The sequence below is a fragment of the Octodon degus genome, unplaced genomic scaffold (genome assembly GCF_000260255.1).
Source record: "Octodon degus isolate 3935 unplaced genomic scaffold, OctDeg1.0 scaffold00107, whole genome shotgun sequence".
Classification (NCBI taxonomy): domain Eukaryota; kingdom Metazoa; phylum Chordata; class Mammalia; order Rodentia; family Octodontidae; genus Octodon; species Octodon degus.
Genome location: NW_004524683.1, coordinates 9,579,228 through 9,591,418, shown reverse-complemented (window position 1 = coordinate 9,591,418; position 12,191 = coordinate 9,579,228). Strand labels below are relative to the sequence as shown.

Here is a 12,191-nt window from a genome sequence, read left to right as displayed (position 1 = left end):
GCATACATTCAAGTGTATGTTTAGCTGTTTAACATCTGTCTCCTCTGCTAAGTGTAAGCTGTGTGAGGGCAACACCCTCAGGATCAGCAGGCTCCACATCTGTATGTTCAACCAAACACACATCAAAAATATTTTTTTGTCGCCCCCCCCTCCAAAAATATTTTCTTTTTTCAAAAATATTTTCTTGGGCTGGAGAGATGGCTCAGTGGTCTAGAGCACCTACTTGAAACAAGGTTGGCAAAGCACAGGGACCACGGTTCGATCCCCAGCACCACATGCCAGCCAGCCCCGCCCCCTGGTGAGCTGAGCTGGCCACACACACACACACACACACAATAAATAAATGTAATAAAAATAAATAAATAATTTAAAAAAAATATTTTCTTAAACAATTGCATCTGTTGTGAACACACACATTTTTCTTGTCATTATTCCCTAAACAATGCAATATAGGAAGTATTTACATAGCATTTACATAATGCTATAAGTAGTCTAGAGATGATTTAAGTGCAAGGGAGGATGTGTATAGGTTCTGTGCAAAGACTATGCTATGTTGTGTAAGGGACATGACCATCTGCAAGGATGAGATGAGATACTGGTATCTGAAGAATCTGGAGCCGTCTTTTGAGAATACCAACAGGCAGCTCTATGGTTCTTATTTCCTATTGAAGCATCAAAATGTTGCACAGCACCAAACCACAGTAGGCCTTTGTATGTTCTTTTTTTTTTTTTTGGCGGAACCAGGGATTGAACTCAGGCCCTTGCGTTTGCCAGGGAAGTGCTTATTCCACTGAGCCATCTCCCTGTCCCCTGTATGTTCTATTTTATTAGGTTACATATATTCATTAAAAAACAGTACTGTGTGAACTTTTACTCTTTAGAATAAAGATCTTGAAGTTAAACGCCTTCCCAGGGTCAGAGCCTGTGTTCCTTCCTCTTCACTGTACTCTTAGGATAAGTGAAAAAAAAAATTTTTTTTTTCTCCCTGGAACCGGGGATTGAACTCAGACCCTTGCACTTGCCAGGGAAGGGCTTATTCCACTGAGCCATCTCCCCGGCCCTGATGAGTGAAATCTACTATGTACATTAGGAGGTATTGTGTGCCAGGCCTGCAGTTTGTTCCAGAGAAGGGTCAGAGAGCCTTCAAAAACTTAATCATGATGGATGTGGTGGTGCACATCTGTAATCCCAGCACTCAGGAGGGTAAGGCAGAAGAATTGCCACAAGTTCAAGGCAAGCCTGGGTTACATACTTAGTTGAAGGCCAACCTGAACTGCATAGTGAAACCCAGTCTCAAAAAGAAAAAAATGGGGGGGGGAAATACCCTTATTTTTGATAGAAAATTAACTCTTTGAAGAGGAGGGCCATGTTCTCACTGTTGGTCAAGTGCCTGGCACAAAGAAAGTGCACCATAAGTAATGATGGAGAACTCCAGTGAGCCAGAGCAGCTCCTGGGCTCTTCCTGTGCGCCGGTGGCTGAGGCACTGAGGGGCAAGGGGCTGCAAGAGCAGACTTGGCAAAGTGGGGAAGGGTGGAGGGAAACAAAGATTTAGCTTGGGAAGGCCAAGAGAGAAAGACACAGTCATCAATTAGCCTGTTGTGTTTTTAATATAGTGAGACGTTTGTTCATACAGTCATTTATTTAATCATTAATTTAATCAACAAATAGCTATTTTAAATTTAGTATATGTCAAGCACTATGATAGGCACTGAACATATTATAACAAATCAAAGACAAGAAAGGGAAATGGGTGAGAAAGCAGATATTAAAATGCAGAATGGTTAGTGCCATTATCAGAGTTGGCACAGGGTGCTGTGGGGCTTCACAAGTGGAGGCAGTGAGACTTCCTCGAGAAAGTAACACCTTGTTTGCATCCTACAGAATGAGGATGTAGGTACTAGCCTGAGTCAAAGCCAGAGAAAGGTTGTGTTGCAAGCACAGGAAGTAGTGTGTGCAAAAGCCCAGCAGGAAAAGAAAGAAGTGTTCGGAAACCTATAAATAGTGCCATACAGTGGGAACAGTAGTACTGAGAGCAGGGTCCTCCCTGCAGGCTGGTAAGAGGCCCGAGATGGGTGCCTCCTTGACGTCCTAACCCACTGTCTCTCCATGCAGAGAATTCAGTGCCAAAATCAAATTCAGGTGTTAGTAAGTCACTGTGGTTCACAGAAGGTGTCAGGAGGGAAAGTGAGGAGAAAGTGGAGGTGGAATCATAATGTTGGGCCAAGTTGTTAAGAGCTGTGTTTGCCAGAATAGAGGAGAGCAACTTCTGGAGGATGCCTGGTACGTACTGAAAGGTTTTGATTGAGAATGTCGTAGTGGTGGGGACATGATTGAGTCTGTATGTTAAACGTAACTCTTGATTTCTGTGAAAAATGAGTCATCATAATGACCAGAAGACACCATGTTTTCTATCCAGAAAACATTCTCAGATTGGAAAATAAAAATAGGATAGTAAGAAAATACTGAAGCCCACAATGTGTCTGTGTCTGTCTGTCTGACTGACTGTCTATAAGAAACTATTACACGAAACTCAGTTCTGACCTTTGTGGGCCAGTTGAACTCCTGGCAATTTGCCTCATCTACTCCATGGCTGCATGCCTCTTTGAACTGACACATTGAAGTCCTGCCTCTTAGCACTCTTTTTTTTTTTTTTTTTTTTTTTTAATGTATTTGGTACAGCGTCTCACTATGCAGTTCAGACTCATATTTATCCTCCTCTTTTCAGCCTCTCCAGCCCTGGGACTACAGGTGTGTGCCACCACGGTCAGTCTCAGTGGTTGGCTCAGTGCGCCCCCGGGGGAGGATTGGCACAGCATGTGGTATGGGAGATTGAACCCCGATCCCTGAATTTGCCTAAGCAGGCACTTAGTCCACTGAACTAACTCACCAGCTCTTCTCCTATTGCTCTCTCTCTCTCTCTCTCTCTCTCTCTGGAACCAGGGATTGAACTGAGGCCCTTGCGCTTGCCAGGGAAGTGCTTATTCCACTGAGCCATCTCCCCGGTCTTCTCCTATCACTCTTAACTAAAACTTTAAAGTCAAGTCTTCCCTTTTCCTCCTCCCCTAGATAGATTTAACAGTTCCATTCTCTGAGCTACAAATCACACTGAACACAACAACCACATTATAATTGTGGTTCCTTTCACCTGTCTTCCAAACTAGACAAAACTGCCCTCAAGGTCTAATCCAAGGTTTCTGGTATCCTTGACATCAAGGTGGGAGTCATGGTAAACAATAGATATTCAATGAATAGTAAATTGAAACTTATTAGAATCCTAGTAAACCAGCATAGTCTAATACTGTGAAGTTTAATGGTGATCCATTCAGCAATCATCTCTTGAATATCAAGTCCATGCCAAGTACTATCCCAGCAATAAGGAGACACATTTTTTGCTCTCAGAGAGTTTATAACTTATCAAGATTACAGGCTCTGAACAAGTAACCAAATGGAAATAAAATTCTCTAGAGAAAAATAGTGCAGTGGAGACTTAGCCTGGCCCAAACATCAAGTACGAAAAGTGACATACACACTGACCTGAAAGCCCGCTGGCATTTTCTAGGCAAAGTCAAGGGTTGGAAGCCTGGGGGTAGGAGCCAGGAAGAAAGGTACGATTTTCAGTGATTCTCAGCTGTGTCGTTCATTACTCTTAGTAAGCCCTCTCTGACTTTCCTGTAGTCACATCTCCTATAGCAACAAGGGTTACTCTGCCATTGCTCAGTGAGTGACTGTGGTCCCCACCACACCATGTGTATGTGAAGAAACCTGCCTATGCACATCAGCTTGCCCCCATGCCTAGATTGTAGCCTGGATACCGGAGAATCATTGAGAAATTTCCATCTGTTGAATGGATAGAAGAGTAAATGAAGGAGCATTCAGGAAGAAAGCGCAAGTTTCAAGGACTGATATATCTGGCAACATAGTAAAGAAAAAATGTGATATCTGAGAAAATCTGAGTATGAAATAAGATGGCTACAACCCTAGGACTTACTAAAGAAAATTTTGTCTCTACTCTGCCCAGGCCTGACCAAGCCTAGGGTGTTGTAGTACTTTCTGAGGGCCACTCTTTAGAAAAGACTGTGCAACTTGACAACTATTTGCAAAATTTCCAGATAGAAAACCCTATCACATAATGGAAAATCATAGGATTTCTGAGTCAGACAGACATGAGTTTGAATTCCAGCTCCTACCACTTGTCAGCTGAATTGGTCAAATCACTTAACTTCTTAAAGCCTCTTTTCCTATCTATAAAATAGAAATGAGGGGCCAGGGAAATAGGTCAGTAGAATAAGCACTTGCCTGGCAAGTGCAAGGGCTTGAGTTCAATCCCTGGTTCAGCCAGAAAAGAAAAAAAGAAATGATAATACCCAGACTTTTTAAAGCTAAACAAAACAATATGCAAAATACCTAACATGGTGCCTGGCACACAATAGGCACCCAGTAAATATGAGCTCCACATCTATTAGAATTCTAGGCTATCTGAATTAAGGAAGTCTTCTCTTCTACTGAAGAAAAGAAAGACTGGTGGAGGGAGATCGACAGTAACTGAACACAGCACAGTGCTGGGCTCTGTGCATAGAAGGGAAAAGCGAAGACCTTAGAACTTGGTCCACAGTGTAAGCCAAGAATTTCCCTCCTGGGAAAGGGCCTTGTATGTCTGATCTCACCTTCCAAACAGGTATATAACATCTGGGAACCATCTCTAACTCTTGTATCCATTTTGGAAAAGAAGAAACAGCTTGGTTAGAATTTGCTTACAAAGTTAAACAACCTCTGAGAGCCTGCCGTTCACAAATGGAGACCTGGGCAAGTGGTAGTGTCTGTGCACACACGTGCAGCTGTGAGTACACGCACATACTTAGGCACTCAGCAAAGCCAAAACAAAGCATGTACTCATGCTGGCCTTGGAACTTGGCAGTACCAACCGCAGCAGCCCATCCAGTGGGTAGCCCTGGGTATGGAAAGACCAGGAAGGGAGAACGAAAGGGAGAGATAGGGAAGCACATATGTTCAAAAATAAACACTGCCTCCTGCTAAATGGTCTAGAAAGCATGTGTAAGAGGGGCTCTGGGCTATGGGGTTTCTGAAGATGGTTAGTGCGGGAATGTTTTGTCTGTTGAGTTTGGGCTGGGGGCTTCCACATCCTGCCCGCTGCCACATCTGGGGAAGTCATCTGTGCTGGGCTGATGGCTCCCTGAGCTCTCCTGCTTTAATGGCTCGTGGTGCCGCAAGAAGTGGCCCTGTAATGGCCATTCCAGGCTGCCCTAGGGAAGGGTCGGGGCAGGCCCCAGGCAGCCTATTTGCTTTCACCCCACCAGAAGCCATGCACCGCCTTCTTTGCCTAGGTGAGCGGCCTGGGAAGGTGACCTCCAGCTGCCCGGAGGCTGGGCCTGAAGGGCACTGGCCTTTAGTGGGGAAAGAGTGCCCCCACAAGGGGAGCTGCCACCACTTGCTAAGACCCTGGCTTCTGCGTCCACCACCGTTTTCTTTCTTCTTCTGGCACAGCTCTGTCTCATCTTTCTGCAAGTGAAGGAGTTTCAGGGTTAAGGGGTCATCCAAGAACAAGCAGTGCAGAAGGGGAGCCGCGTTTCAAAGGAACTGTTTCACTCTTCTAAGCATGGTATTAGGGAACTGTGTCAAAGGAGAAAGCAAAGACGTGCGCTGAGGGGGTTCTGGGAGCTCCTACACTAACTGTGTCCCCCAAGACCCGAGAGGACCCCCTGGTGATCTCCGCCAACACAACCTAGACAGTCCCCTGCTGGTTGGAGCCCGACGCTGCAGGTGCGGACAAGCCTGTGGCCCGGGCATCTGGCCTGGGTGCCCTCACGGTAGGGTCCCAGGCCTTGCAATAGCTCTGGAGAATTACTTGGGACACGTGTGTAGACACACCTGCAGGTCGCGGCCCTCGGCCGCGGGGTGTGGCTGAGGAGAGGAGGCTGGGCACCCCTCACCTGTGCCGGGCAGCGATCTGGGCTAGAGCAGCCAGGGTGCAGAGAGAAGCCGGCGGGCGAGTGGGCGGGCATCGCGCTCCTCCAAGGGCCAGGGCTCGTAAAGCTGCAGGTGTGAGGTGTTGTTATTTAGTCTAGAGCCTGGTATGTGACAGCCGGCCCTCGCTGCTGCGGACTGCCGCCGCCGCCTCTGCTGGCCAGATAATTAGTCCATTACGACTCTCCCAACTGGGGGTTGGGGGGGGGCCACCCTCGGTCCCCTTGTAATTCAGCTTCCTGTGTTTTATGGACGCGGCTGTGGGGGCAGAGAAAAAGGCGTCCCCAGGCTGGGCCAGCCCCTTCCTCCGCTCCCAGCCACCCCTCAACCCTGGTTGCTGTGGTGACCAAATGTTATTTCCCAGCTTTGTATTCGAACTAATTTGTAAAGTTTTTTTACATCTCTTACCTGCCAAAAAAAAAAAAAAAAAAATGAATGTGGGTCGGGTATATCTCTTCTCCTGTCTTGCTCGCCGTCTCTTCCTCAGCATCTCTCCTCTGTCTCTCTCTATTTTTATTACACGCTTATCGCCTTTTTCCCTCCTGCTTTTGAAATTGATTTCCTTTCCTTTCTCCCCCTATTCAGGACCTAAACGCTGAATGTTCGATATTTCATTTGAGACCGCTAATCGCATTACTGCCCTTGACGTTTTACAGATATCATATTATGGGCGCAAATTTGGCAAATTATTAGCGCTGTAATGTATAGCTTGTCAGAGGTATTTAAGACGCTAAGAGCCCAAGGCTTATCGGGGTTAGCAGAGAGCCCTCGTTGAGCTTTTGAAATGCAGAGAGCCAGTTATAAAACACACTGTGACTCTCTCTTCAGCTGGTGAAAAAAAAGGAAAAAAGAAAAAGAGAAAGAAAAAGAAAAAAAAATGTCACCCGTCTATCAGAGGCTTCCAGGGCTGATAACAAGCAAAATTCTTCTCTGTGGGTTTCACTGGAAATGTGAGAAGCTTTTAAAACATTTCTCAAGCTGTCTGGAAAAGAAAAAAAATCTTTATTGAAAGGATGTAGCAATCTTTTTTACTGTGGCCTATTTATCTCTGGGGAAAAAGCTGTAACAAGAAGATCCCCTACTGGTCATCAGTGTGTCAGGCCTGCCTGGTTGCAGCGCAGGACTTTGGTGTGGGGCCTTGCTGCGAGGGAGCGGGGCCACTCTCAGAGGAAGGGGAGAGGCTGCAGGCCTCCCTGAAAGTGGCATCCAGCTCTCCTCTCCAGGGCCCAGCAGACACATCTCATCAAATCCTTTCTGAGTGAATGGTTGATTGAACCAAGCAACCCACAAACAAAAAAATTCATGGGGCCTTCAAAGCGCTACCTCTCCTGGGCCAGCCGGACAGTACCCCACACTGTTTACCCCCTCGCTGTCACAGGAAGGCATCTTTGCTGCTGCCTCTCTGTCGGCACAGGTGTATGCTCCCTCTCATACAGCACCCCTACTCTTCTGAGGCTGTGCGATCCTCTCCACCTTCCTGACATTGTCATCTGTTGATTATGTCGCCCCTGTGCTCAGCACTGGGTCAGTGTCTCCCTGTTTACCCCTATTCCTGCCTTCATTCAGTAAACTTCAACATCCATGGACCTCTATTCCAGCATCCTCCATCACTGCAGTGGAAGTTTGTGGGAAAACAGCCCTACATCCTGGACTAAAACTAATCGTCTCCAAGAAGTTCCGTGACTCCAAGAAGACCTTATGAATCCAAGACTCTAACTTTCTAGCCAGGGCCTTCTAGCCTTACACCTGTCCTACCTTCTTACTCCCACTGAATCTGGTCTCTGACCTCAAGTAGGACACTTGCATCTCTGGGCCATTCCTGGTCTAACCAAAACATCATTCCCCTCCTAGCCTCACTTCCTTTTCTACTCAACCTTGACCCTTTGATCAATCTATTTGAAGGGTTTCTCCCTGCAGTTACCTTATCCTTTGGTCTTTCTCTCCCACCTATTTGCCCATATCAGATTCCAAATCCATATAAATATTTGCTTTCCCCTCTACTCTGGCCTGTGATGGTTGACTAAGTTCTCATCATCATTCCAGACTGCTGTCAATTTTAGCTAGATTGTCCTTTCCTTTGTCCCATATAGTCTCTTTCCTGTAACACCTGTTTTGAACCTTGCCCTCTCTTTAAAAAAATCTCCTTCGCTGCCTCTCTTTGCCTCATTCTTTTTTTTTTAATTTTTATTTATTTATGTGTGTATGTGTGTGTGTGTGTGTGTGTGTGTGTGTGTGGCCAGCTCAGGCCACCAGAGGGCGGGGCTGGCTGGCATGTGGTGCTGGGGGATTGAACCGTGGTCCCTTTGCTTTGCTAAGCTTGTTCAAATAGGTGCTTTAGACCACTGAGCCATCTCACCAGCCCCTGCCTCATTCTTGATGGACACCTTCATTTCCTGCATTTCAGAGGAAATCAAGGCCAAAAGGCTCAGCACTTCCCTCCTCCCCTGACCCCTGACCCTGGTGGCCATCTTTGCTGTCTTGGCCATCCTCTTCTTGGCCATCTTCACTGTCTTTGCCATCTTTTCTGTCTTACACCTGGGCAGTTCTAGTCCTGTCACCTGTGCTCATCATTTCTTGAAAACATCTCTCGGATTTTAAATTTCTCTCTTCCCACCATTGTCATTTTCTCTGTGTCAAATACCCTGACATTTCCTCCTTGAAACCTTCTTTTAGTCTTAACTTGCAGGCCCATTCCCGTCCTGGCTTCCTCTTTCTCCTTACTGATAAGCTAGTTCTAGACAGCCTTCCTCTGATGGCCTTCACCTGTCACCTCCCACCTTCACCTGTCACCTCCCACCTACACAGCCCAATATAGAGCATGTTCTACCTCGTTGCTTTGTGATGATTTTATCACTTTTCCGTTTCAGATCTCATTTTCTTAGCTTTTCCATTCATTCCTTCAGATCTTCTCTACTGCCTTTAATTCCTAGTCCCTGCTTCAGTATTACTGCTGCTCAGATCACTTGACTTATCTGCAGCTACTGTAGGTAAGTCCATCCTGCCTGCGACTCCACTGCCCTCTCCACACTGATGACTGTATGTCTGCAGCTTGCACCCTAACCTCTCTCCCCAGCTTTATGCCCCAATTCCAGCTTGCTGTACCCCTGAATCCTTGCAAAGCACCTCAGACTCAACATATTCAACTGACAATGCATTTTACCAAGCCTGCAACTTAATGATCTCCAAGCACCACCCAACCAACCAAACAGAAACATGGCTTGGCCAAGATTGTTCTCTCTTTCCTTCCACTTAATCTGTCCTCATGCACATAAAAATGAAATAAAATCATGGGAGATGAGAGAATAGAAGTCTCTTGCCTTACACCTACTTGCAAATAAATTAATACATTCCAGAGGAGTTTTAAATTTCCCTCTTTTGAAACTGGGCGTGGTGGCGCACACCTATAATCCTATCACTCTAGAGGCTGAGAAAGATTGTGGCAAGTTTGAGGCTAGCCTGGGCTACAAAGTGAGCTCAAGGCCAGCCTGAGCTACATAGTGAGACCTGTTTGATAAATAAATAAATAAATGTCTCTTTTCTTACTAATACCTTTCCTCCTTCCTTCAAATAGCCTCAGATCTCAATCTCTCTCTCTCTCTCTCTCTCTCTCTCTCTCTCTCTCTCTCTCTCTCATTTTTGACAAAAAAAAATGGATATACACAGTGATCCTCCTGCCTTAGCCTCCTGAGTGTTGGAATTATGGACAGTGCCACCACACCTAACTTCCTTTAAATATTCTTTTAGTATAAACTTGCAAGATCAATACTGCCCCATCTTCCTCTTTCTCCTTACTGATAAAGTAGTTCAATAAACTTTTTCAGAAAAGTTAACTGCAAATCATAAAGCCATGGCCAGATCTGTTTTAGATATGGAAATGCTTCTGGTTCAAAAATGCCTTTCTGAGCCAAGGGTGGTGGTGCACACCTGTAATTCCAGCACTAGAGAAGCTGAGGCAGGAGGATCGTTGAAAGTTTGAGACCCACCTGAGCTATGAAATGAGCCCAAGACCAGCCTGAACTACACAGTGAGACCCTGTCTTAAAAAGAAACACATGCACACATGCACACACATACGTGTGCACACGCAAATGCTATTATGGCTTTCCTCACGGCATCCTGCCCTGCTTTGTCAGGGTACCCTTTTACTCAGCCCAAGTTCACTGGACAGAGTCAGTTTCTCCCTCACATTTCACTTTTACCTTTTCAATAAACTTTGTCACTGCTGCAAAGAAAGGAAAAAAAAAAAGAACCTTTCTTAGCATAAACACAAAGGAAGAAGTTACCAAAAATGTTAAATTACTATACAACAACAATGAAAATGCTACCATAAGCAAAAGTAAAAGCTAAGAGCCACCTGAGAAACAAAGGTTTGCAGTAAATATAGCAGAACATTTTATATTCTTAATATGTAAAGAACTTTTACAAATCAATAAAAGGTGCTAATGGCAATGTAAAATAGAGCAAGGGATGGGCCAGCAATTTATAAAAGAAATAAGAAAATCTTTAAATTAATATAAGTGGTACCTATAAAATAAATAACATTTTTGTCTATGCTAATCAGCAACTTTAAAATTTTTTAATTCAGTGTTAGGGGAAAGTTACACTGGCATTCTTATATACTCTTAGTAAAAATATACGAGGGATGGGAGATAGCTCAGCAGCATAAGTGGCTGCCTGACAAGCACAAAGTCCGCAGTTCAATCCACGGTGCCCCTCTTCCCCCCAAAAGCTTTATTAATATAACCTTCCTAAGAAGCAGTTTTGTAAAATGTAGAGAAAGATTTAAAATATTCATGTCCTTTACTTATTTCCTTTCTTGGAATCTATTCTAAAAAGAAAAAAAAAATTGGAAATGTGGTCAAAGATTTATGCATAAGGATAACCATTTTGGTGTTATTTATAACAAGGACAATCTGAAAACAGCCTAAGTGTTTGACAAGAGGGGAAAGATTAAATAAATTATAGCATAATCTTATGTGTAACCACAATCATGTCTTAAAGAATAAATCATGTTTTTGAAGACTATTTTAGCAGAAATCCTAAAATAAGGTTAAGGAAAAAAACTATGCACAGCAAAAAAGAAATTATATTAATATTGGAATTATAGTCAGTTTCTTTTGAGTTCTATCAGTTTTCTAAATCGTATACAAGGGATATATATTAGTTTTTTGTTTTTGGCCTTTTTTTGTCTTTTTAAAATTATTTATTTAATTATTTATTTTGGCGGTATTGGGGATTGAACTCAGGACCTTGCACTCGCCAGGGAAGTGCTTATTCTACTGAGCTATCTCCTCAGCCCTTTTTTGTATTTTAGTACAGGCTCTACAGCGTCTCACTCCATACATCGGACTCATAGTGATCCACATGTGTTCAGCCTCCCCAGTCTCAATCGCCATCTCAGCGTGCCCTGCAGGTGGGGCTGGTATGGCACGACGGGGATCGAACCCCAGCAGCTGCAGCTGCCTAAACAGGCACTTTAATCCACTGAGCTTTTTGGCTGGTCCTATGTTTTTTTGTCTTTTTGAGACAGGATTTCACTATAGAGATCAGGCTGGCCTTATACTTATAATTATCCTCCTGCTTTATCTTCCCAAGTGCTGGGATTATAGTATATTAGTTGTATAAAACAGTAAAAATGTTATTTAGGAAAAAAAATTCTCGTTATATAATCATCATTGACCTTGTAAAACTGTACTTCTAGTCTGCTGGTCTCTTTCTATTCCAATCTTCCTTACACCTCCTGCCTATGATCTGAAAACACAGATGTCACAGGTTCCTCCCCTGAGGTTTCTCCCATGTTCCTATAATCTTCGAGCCAAAATCAGGGTCCTTAATAAGTCACACTAAGCGCTTCACAGTCCAGCCTCAAACTAGTTCATCAGTCTCACTTTCTATCTACCTCCTCTTCTCCTGGGCACATCCTGCTTCTGTGTGATTCCAGGGCTGCAAACACCTAGTCTTTTCACCTGTTTTCCTTTTATTTCACTTTTCCATCTAGTAAGAGGATTTCTTCAAAACCCAACTCCAGTGTCACCTCCCTGGTGGGAATCCCTGTGTTGCAAGCACTTAGTTTTTCTCCTGACATGGCCCAAAACACTTGGCAAACCCCTGTCAAAGCAATTAACCCATGGGACTGTAAGGCCTCAGAAGCCAGTCTTTTTACTTATGTTCTGAACACCTAGCAGCTGATGATTAAGGATTTCTGACTC

General features: G+C 44.4%; 1 protein-coding gene across 1 annotated transcript in view; it reads left to right on the top strand.

Moving 5' to 3' along the window:
• Positions 1-12,191, top strand: part of Rnf220 (ring finger protein 220) — a 243,958-nt gene that overhangs the window by 113,936 nt on the left and 117,831 nt on the right. The window lies entirely within an intron of this gene.